Here is a 9,469-nt window from a genome sequence, read left to right as displayed (position 1 = left end):
GGTCTTTCTAGGGCATTGTAGTGGCCTGGTTGAAAGAACTTGGTACTATTACTTTCATGCATTATGATCGCCAGGTAGCCTTTGGTCTCTTCACTTCTGCATTTGGAGATACATGGCTGCTTGGTGTTATCTATGCTAGCAATTATTTATTTGAATGTAGACAGCCATAGGAGCAATTGATTTCAGCCATATCACTGGGTGTGCAAGTAGTATTTATTTGGGATTTCAATTGTGTTCTCTCTTTTGAGGATATAGATGGGGATAAACCTTTCAAACCTGACCAAGAAGTCCAAGAATTCAAACCTTTTTATGCCAAGCTAGGTTGATGGATTTGGGCTTTAATAGGCCTAAATACAGTTAGAGTAATAACTGCCAAGGGCATGCATGGGTTTGGGAGAGGTTAGATAGGACTTTGGTGAGTGATAAATGGATGAATTGTTTTCTAGATTCAATTATTCAGCACCTAGCCAGATATGGGTCAGATCATTGCCCAATCCTCTTATTGGTTCTTCATGATAAACCTCGGACCAAGCCTCCTAGTTTTGAAAAATTTTGGTTGACATATGATGGTATTCAAGAGGTTATCAAGCATGTCTAGTCCTATCCTACTCATTATTCTTCGGATATTAGGTTGACCAAGCTTCTTTCCAACACTAGAAGGTTTCTTAAAAAATGAAAATGAAGCATTGGCAATCTTTTCTGAAAATGGTCGAAGTTGAATAATAGTATCTACCATCTACAAACTCTGGAGGCTCAAGAAGGAGGTCTTAACATCCTCCAACATCAGCAATTGTTAGCTCTCTTATGAAAATATTATTATAATCTCCATTGTCAAAAAATACTTTGAAGCCAAAAGTTAAGAATTTCTCGGATAAAGGATGGTGATTCAAATACTAAATTCTTCCATCATTCCACTATCCATAGATGATGGAGGAATAAAATTTTGGATCTTTGTTCATCCCAAGGAGAGTTTATTGATAAACCTGAGTAGGTGCCTCAGATATTTTTTGATTCTTTTCAAGCTCGTTGATCAGCTCAATCTTTAAGCCAACAACTGACACAATCTATAGTATCATCAAGAGTCATTGATTGACAAAATCATGACCTTATTTGGCAAGTCACTGAAGAGGAGATTGATTATGCTATTAAAAGCATGGATCTTGATAAGGCCCCAGGCTTGATGGATTTCAATCTTTTTTCTTAAAACAATTTTGATAGATAATCAGCAAAGATGTTTGTTAAGCTCTATATCATTTCTTTGATATAGCCACCATACCATTAGACTATAAAAGGACCTATATCACTTTGTTCTAGAGGCTCGTAATCCTGAGTATGTTACTAATTTCCAGCCTATTAGCCTATACAATACAATGTACAAAGTCATTGCCAAAATCTTTGTTCATCGACCGCAACCTATTTTGCCTCATATTATATCACAAGAATAAGGTGCTTTTCACTAGGGTTGATGTATCATGGATCAAATTTTGCTAAGCCAGGAACTAATACATACTGTATCTAGAGCTCCTTATTTTCGAAGTTTGATGATGATTAAACTTGATATTGAGAAGGCTTATGATCAGGTCTCTTAGAAGTTTCTATTTTCTTTATTATAGGAATTTGGTTTTCATAGTAAATTTGTATCCTTCATCAATTAATGTGTTACTCAATCAGTCAATCTCTCTTTGCTTTGCTTATAAATGGTGAGCCTACACCTTGGTTCATGCCAACTAGAGACTACATCAAGGGTGTCCTCTGTCCCCATATATGTTTATTCTATGTTAAGAGATTTTCTCTTGGTTCTTAAACTGTAGCTTCCTAGGGCTTATTCTCCTAGCTAGAGGAGACCTTCGATCTATAGTTCATCTATTCTCTGTGGATAATTGCTTGCTCATATGCAAGACTACAATGAAAGATCGCATTTGCTTACTTTCTATTACTGATGCCTATTACTCTATCGTAGGGCAAGCTCTCAATATGCAAAAATCCCAAGTAATGTTTAATTCGATTGTTTCTACTACTTTGAAATATCAAATTATGAATCTTCTCAATATGCATGAAAGATAGGGTATTTGAAAGTACATGGAGTGACTATTTTGGAAAAAAAAGTTGCATATTTCTAATTTTAGTTCGATAGAGGAAATGGTGCAATCATACATTGATTATCGGAAGTGGAAGGCTCTTGCACTTGCAAGAAGAGCAAACCTTTTTCACTCTATATTGATATCAATTCTTGTATTTTTCTTATCTTCTATTCCTGTGCCTATATCCTTTTTAGATAAATTAGAGAAAGAATTCAGAACCTTTCTATTCTTGTGCCTATATTCGAAAGTTTGGCTTGTGACACGGTTTCTAATGTGGCAATTCTTGCTCTTGAACCCTATCTAACCCTACCAACCCATGGTTGCCGAAACTATCCATATCAAGTTTGGGTATCCACTCAGATCAAAAACATAAAAAAGTTCAAAATAAAACACAAAAATCACAGAAAGGAAAAAGGTTGACAAGCAAGATCTAGTTAGTCCAAAAATATATAAAAGGTGAAGATTGGTCTCTAGCCATCTTTGGCATGTGAGGAACTAGTGGAAATTTTCTTCCAAATATTCTCTCTCTAAATAAAGTTGGATGTTTGATTTCAGATGATAAATTGATAAATGAATTTTCAAATCCATTGATGAAATCAACCCTATAACTAAATCTAAAGAAACTTGCACCAAGCTCGAGTCAGGCTTGATTCTACTTTGAGACTCATTAAGGAATATTAACTTCTTTGAGATGAATTTTATTAAAAATGATATGTGCTTCTTGATGCTCAAAATATATGAACACTAAGCAAAGATTGATCAAGCACATGATCAAAGAGACTCATCTAAATTACATGCTTAGTTGGAAACCTACTTGATTACTGGGACAGTCATCAATAGCTAGCAACCCAAAGCTTAGGTAACATTCCAAAGATAATTATGCATGATTCTTACTGGTTTAGTTCTCCTTTTGTTCAAAGATCAGTAAATATAAAAGGCAGTGACATTGAATATGTATTCTAGTGGATAGGTCCATGTAGACTAATGTGCTTTATTGCAAAATGCAAGAAAGTTCAATAATGGCTTCTGAATAAAAGTTAGATTTCAGAGATTTATTGTTTAGTCTCTTGACCATATCTCACTTAAGGTTGAAATTGGGACGGGTTAGGTTAGGCCATACCTCTATTCGAGCCTGGCACGAAGTTTTTTTTCTTTTTTAAGAAAACCTTAGCTTGAGCCTAGCTCGAACCCGATAGGGTTAGCTCGAAGGGTCTGTTTGGGCAAAAAATTGGGCTACCCTGATTCTTTGTCTTGCTCTTGCACTGGGGCCATCAAAGGGGATAGATCCGGGGTCTGAGATAGGCTGTGATAGAATGCGGGGATTGGATGTGAAGAATGACAAAGGTGCAGGACAAGGCCTAGCTAGCAGCGCCAGGGTCACCATCGATGGGGTGGAGGCAGGGGCTTTGAAGGGCCTATCGTAGGGTGTTTATGCTATACTTGCTGCCGTCAATAATGACAACCATACAGTTGAGGTTGCTGGTCGCCATGACTAAAGCTTGAGAAAAGGGAGATAGATGTGAGTATGGGCGATTGAAAGTCTAAGGAACAAATCTCTCTACAACGATCACCAGCTCCCAATTCCCGACCTTTTTTCCTTCCCCTTTTTTGCCCAATGGCTCAAAGAATTCGAGAGATCGAAAATAAAAATGGACTTCTGAGCTGAAATTGGAAAGGTTAAGATTACCCATCAATGTTATTGAGTGCGACGATGAGCCAGACCGATTAAAGTAGGCTGGGACCTGAAATTGATCTAAGGATTGGGCCTATATTTGGGTCAGACTTGGGCCATGCATAGGCCTGGTCAATGATATACTTGAGTCTGGCCGAAAAAAAAAATCGACACTGTATTCAAGCTCAAATCTAGCTTGATATTATTCGGGACTAGCTCATAATCTGACCCAAAGTCGGGCGGACCTGAAGCTAGTTTCAGTCTACTCTCACTTAAGATATTTATCTTTTGGTCCTCCACGTGACTGTCTCGCTGACTATTGATTGTTGACTCTCTCATCGGTTTGTGGAATGGCCTTAAAGCAACAACATCCATCACAGTGCCGGTCAAGTATAATATCTGACGGTGACGAATGATGCCACCTCAATTTCAAACTTGGCCACCCCATTTCTTTCCAACGTGCTTGACTAGATTCTCATTAGAAACATATTCTTGCCGAAGATTATAAGTATGCGTGCATTTTTGGAATGAATAAGGCGCAAGAATCTAACCCATTTTTATAATTTAGTCAGGTATATTATGTTAATAAAGCATGATGTCTCCTCAATTTCAAATTTTGTCTCCAATTTCTTTTCCCATATGTGCCTCATTTGATTTTTGTTAGAAAACTATGTTGTCAATATATATATATTTTATAGTAAAGCACCACACAACAATCAACGTAGTTTACATATTAAGATGATGGAGGGCCATTCAGATACAGGCTAGATCAAAATTGCAAAACACCCCATTACAACAAGGGAGATACTGAGCCCAGTTTTCCAAATTACTTTTATAATTAGTCATCTATTTATTTAAAAATATTTTAAAAATAGGAAAGGGTTATACCATCAACTAATGTGAATTGCAGTTGATAGTTTTGTTTCCGAGTGAAGAAGCATCTTCTATTTCTTTCTTTTTTGTTTTTTTTTTGAGACAAGAATCATCTTCCATTTCATCAAAGGAAGAAGTACCCGTCTTCCACATGCTAAAAGATAATTCTAGCTTCTGAAGAAAAGTCTTTCATATGAAAATTTTGGATCTTTATTATATTTTATTAATGTTTAGTTTTTCACTTGGCCATCAGTTTCCGTGACTATTAGTCTATCGTTTTGAACGCTAGCAGGTCAAATTTACATGGATGAGTGGGGCACCTTCTTCAATTTCATTAAGAGAAAAGAAGTCCCATCTTCCAGAAGCCAAAGGATTTCTACACAAAAAATTTTAGCCTATTGAAATTTTAGAGCCACATCCTATTTTATAACATTGGGTTCTTCACTTGGCTTTCACTTTTACTGATTATTTGTCATGCTCCAAACCCAACAAATGAGTCAGCCACGTGATACGACCGTTGGATCCTAGAGCGATGCTCTAGAAGTCATACAAAATCTATAAGATGATCAAAACTTTCAATAACATCAAAAAAAAGTCGTAAGCCATAAAATTTAGTCATAATGATCAGACTAAGTGAAACCATCATCATTAAATCATAAAATTATTCAAACACATAAATTCAATTTTTCATCGAGTATGAAAAACGTAAACTAGCTAACTAATCATGTTGTCGCTTTAACCTGACTAAGACTATGTATCTTCTAACTTTGAAAAAAATACAACAGAAAAAGATATAAGCTATACAGCTTACCAAGAATCCTCATATACACCCGCACCATTATAATAATATAAATTTAAAAATAATAAAAAAATCATTATTGAAATAAACATAAATATATCCGATGATCAATATTGCTCAAAATAAATAGTTTGCATAAATAAACCAAATATCAATAGTAAACATTCACTCAAAAGTGGTACATCATACAATATCTTGGAGACCATGATCATGACTGCTTTGCTCAAATGGTGCTTCACCCTCGTAGTTTTCTTCTTAGCCTAGCTAGTTTGTTAGGTTGACTCAGTCAAATTGAGTTGAACCAGTAGAATCTCACAAGGCACCTCCCCTCCAAAATTTTATTAGAAAAATAAGAAAAAAAACTATGCATTGTAGAAGAAAAGGAACAAAAAAAAAGAAAAAGAAAAAAAAGTTCCCTTTTTTCACCATTGGCACATCTTTCTTAAAAATTCCCCCAAGATTAAGGATGAATTACATTTACACCCAATACTTAAAAAAACCTACGTACCTTTATCCATTTGAGATAGTCAAGCCAATAAACCTAAAATGGAACCCAAATATCACACCAAAATAATTTTTAAAAATAATCAAAATAACCTTAAGTAATATAATATTCACCGAAGGATATAAAAAAATGTGCATCCTCTTTCCTCTCAAATGCAAATTCTACTTCTTACATGGAATAAATGGTTTTACTATCGATATTAATTTAACTAAATGTAAATATAGGTTTTACAAATTAACTATTGTATTTAAGTATAATAAATAAAAATTTTAGAGGATTTTTATAATTTATTCTATTTTATACTGAAACTTTAACAGCCCTTAAGATCCAGCACTAATGGTCTATTTTCAGCCCAATTGACAGCAACATTACAAACGCGATAATAAATTTGGTCTAACCTCTCCGCTGCTCTGCTCCACTCTAAGTCCAAAACCCACTCAAATATAGCAAAATGCCAACATAAAATCATCGTCACCGTTACCGGTGTATTTCAGACGGAACCTCAGCCATGCAAATGCATTAAAGGTCAAGAGTAAGGATAAAAGTCTCCTATCTTTTGTAGAAATTTTGGAGCTTTACAATCTATTATAATCGTTTCGGCTTTCACTTAAACAATCATATTGTTGTTTTTTCATCAAACCTTGGTCATTTTTTCCTATCAAAAGAAGAAAATCTTCACCATCACTTTCACAGCTATAGTTAGTCTTGTCTCGTAGCCTTCTGCAACTTCCGTTGAACGCTGGCGGCGAATCAAACCAACGCGTATGATAACACTCCTTTTATTTTTTTATGACACTAGAATCGTATGCGCCACATGAACTATCTTATATTTGCTTATTTATAGAGACAGTGTCCGCATTACACTCAAAGCATCAGAACACCAGCCATGGAACTCCATCTCCCTTCCTTACCCTTCCTTTCCTTCTTCCTCCTCTTTGTACTCATAGTAATTATAAAGTTAACCAAATCCACAGCAACAGGAATTAAGCTGCCTCCGAGCCCATGGAAGCTCCCTATCATCGGTCACCTCCACCATTTTCTCGGAGCTCAGCTCCCTCACCGTGCCCTCCGTGAGCTGTCTTGGCGGCATGGCCCTGTCATGCACCTCAGGCTCGGACAAGTCGACCACATTATCGTCTCCTCTCCAGAGATGGCAAGAGAGATCCTGAAGACCCACGATCTCATCTTCGCCACCCGAGACAAAATACTAATTTCCAAGGTGTTCTACGACGGCACAGACATTGTCTTCGCACCCTACGGAAGCTACTGGCGGGAGCTGCGGAAGATATGCGTTCTCGAACTACTGAGTGCAAAGCGTGTCCAGTCCTTCAGCACACTTCGACAAGAAGAGATGTCCAACCTTGTGGGATACATCTCCAACATGAGAAATTCCCCGGTTAACCTTAGTGAGATGTTTCTCCTGACATCTAATACTGTGACCTCGAGGGTGGCATTTGGTACACAGTGCAAGCATGGGCCAAGATTCATCTCAGCAACGAAGAAAGTACTGGAATTGTTCATTGGATCTAACGTAACTGATTTATTCCCCTCATTGAGTGTTATTGACACTCTTAGTGGATTGAGTTCAAGGTTAGACAAATGTGGCAGGGAGATGGATGAGATTCTCGGGCAGATCATCGAGGAGCATGAAGCGAAGAGAGCAACCAGCAATGGGGGACCGCAGGAGGGGGAAGATCTTGTGGACGTTCTCTTAGGGCTGAAAGAAAATGGTGGACTTGAATTCCCCTCACGCTCACCAACATCAAGGCCGTAATCCTGGTTAGCATGCCTAACTATGCATCTAGCTTGTTCTACACAAATAAAAAATGAATATTTACAAGACATGGCAAAACATATTAATTGCTCCAAGTACTTATCGTTTCCACTATTTTCAGGATATGTTCGCGGGGGGGACCGAGACATCAGCGACAAAGCTACAGTGGACGATGGCAGAGTTAATGAGACACCCCGAGATAATGGTGAAGGCTCAGGTGGAGGTGCGGCAAGCATTCAAGGGAAAGACCAAGATCGAGGAGGAAGATATCACTAAATTGCATTACATAAAATTGGTGATCAAAGAGTCTCTGAGACTGCACCCACCGGTGCCATTGCTCGGGCCGAAAGTCTGCCGTGAGGCATGCAAAGTGGACGGCTACGATATCCCGTTTGGGAGCAGGATTATCATCAATGCATGGGCTGTAGCAAGGGATCCGAGATACTGGGAGGACCCAGAGAGCTTTAAGCCGGAAAGGTTCGATGGCAGCTCGGTGGACTACAAAGGTGGCAACTTTGAGTATTTGCCTTTCGGTGGGGCAGGAGGATATGCCCGGGATCACCTTTGGCATGGCTCAGGTGGAGACGGTCCTAGCCCACCTCCTCTACTATTTTGATTGGAAGATCCCTGATGGAATGGACCCCAAGGATTTGGATATAACCGAGCTCTTTGGGGGAACCGTGAGCTTGAAATCGCCTCTGTGGTTAATTGCTACTCCGCATATTCTATCTAAATGATATACATAGCTTAAGTAATTAGATGTTGCTTTTGGGGGAGCGGTATCTGTATGCAATACTGCAAGCATGCCTTTGTGTTTGTGATTTCGTAAATTGTTCTGCAATAAAAGTAGCGCTTTATGGAGAAACAAAAGGATATAATATGGAAAACAAAAGAAATTCACAACCACGAGTTCTACTGCATTCTGCTGCCATCTCTAGCAGTGTATCATTTATGCTGTAACTGTTTGTGTCCGGTAAGATCATCAAAAGCATATGGATCGCATCAAACATGGACAGCGGGGGACATTATAAAATATCAATCCGGAGCAAGATTGTAATACCCCAACCCGAATCTCAAAACAGCATAAGAAAAAAAAAAAAAGAAACAGCCAGCACATGCATTGCACGTGCTGGAAACTATTGAGAAGCTGGGAATTACCGTCGCTCTTCCTTCTCTATTTTTCCGATCGATAGGATCATAATTCAATTCAGAATCAAATTATTTTCGATCTCTAATTCCTTCCAATGGCATCTATTTAAGGGCTCAAACACTCCTATGAAATCAATCATCCAATCTTGACCTCTCTTCTCCCCTATTTCTTTAAAAACCTTGGATTTGATTCACGGTGTTCGCTGAAAAGACTATCACCAAGACTCATCGGAAACCTCAAGTAAGATATCCAACATCTTTCCCTTCTCTTTTCTTGCATTAAACCCCATCCATCAGCTATGATTTGGTCGAAACAATGCCCGGAAGAATCCCCTGTTTCCAAATCTATAACTCCATCCCCTTTTTCTGGACCGTATGCCACCGCCGATCGTCAGGAAAGGAACTCCAGCCGCATCACCATGGCCCTAGTCACCGCCAGCATAACCTCGGCCGCGGGAGGTCCTAGTTGGAGAGGAACAGGGAACGTGAGTCCCTGTTCCGCAAGAAGAAAGGGAAAAAAAAAAAAAGAAAAAAATAAAAGAAGAGAGGGAGTTTCTCTCTTCCCTCTCTCCCTTCTCTCTTAGCTTGCAACTCCACTTTCTCTCTAAAATTTTTT

General features: G+C 38.3%; 1 pseudogene; it reads left to right on the top strand.

The window, feature by feature from the left end:
• The first annotated feature begins 6,812 nt into the window (after nucleotides 1-6,812).
• LOC140858114 (premnaspirodiene oxygenase-like) lies at nucleotides 6,813-8,610 on the top strand (annotated as a pseudogene).
• Nucleotides 8,611-9,469: the final 859 nt, after the last annotated feature.

Source organism: Elaeis guineensis, chromosome 5, assembly GCF_000442705.2.
Source record: "Elaeis guineensis isolate ETL-2024a chromosome 5, EG11, whole genome shotgun sequence".
In the NCBI taxonomy this organism is placed as follows: domain Eukaryota; kingdom Viridiplantae; phylum Streptophyta; class Magnoliopsida; order Arecales; family Arecaceae; genus Elaeis; species Elaeis guineensis.
Note: the sequence above shows the minus strand (reverse complement) of the source record. Positions and strands in the feature narration are given on the sequence as shown.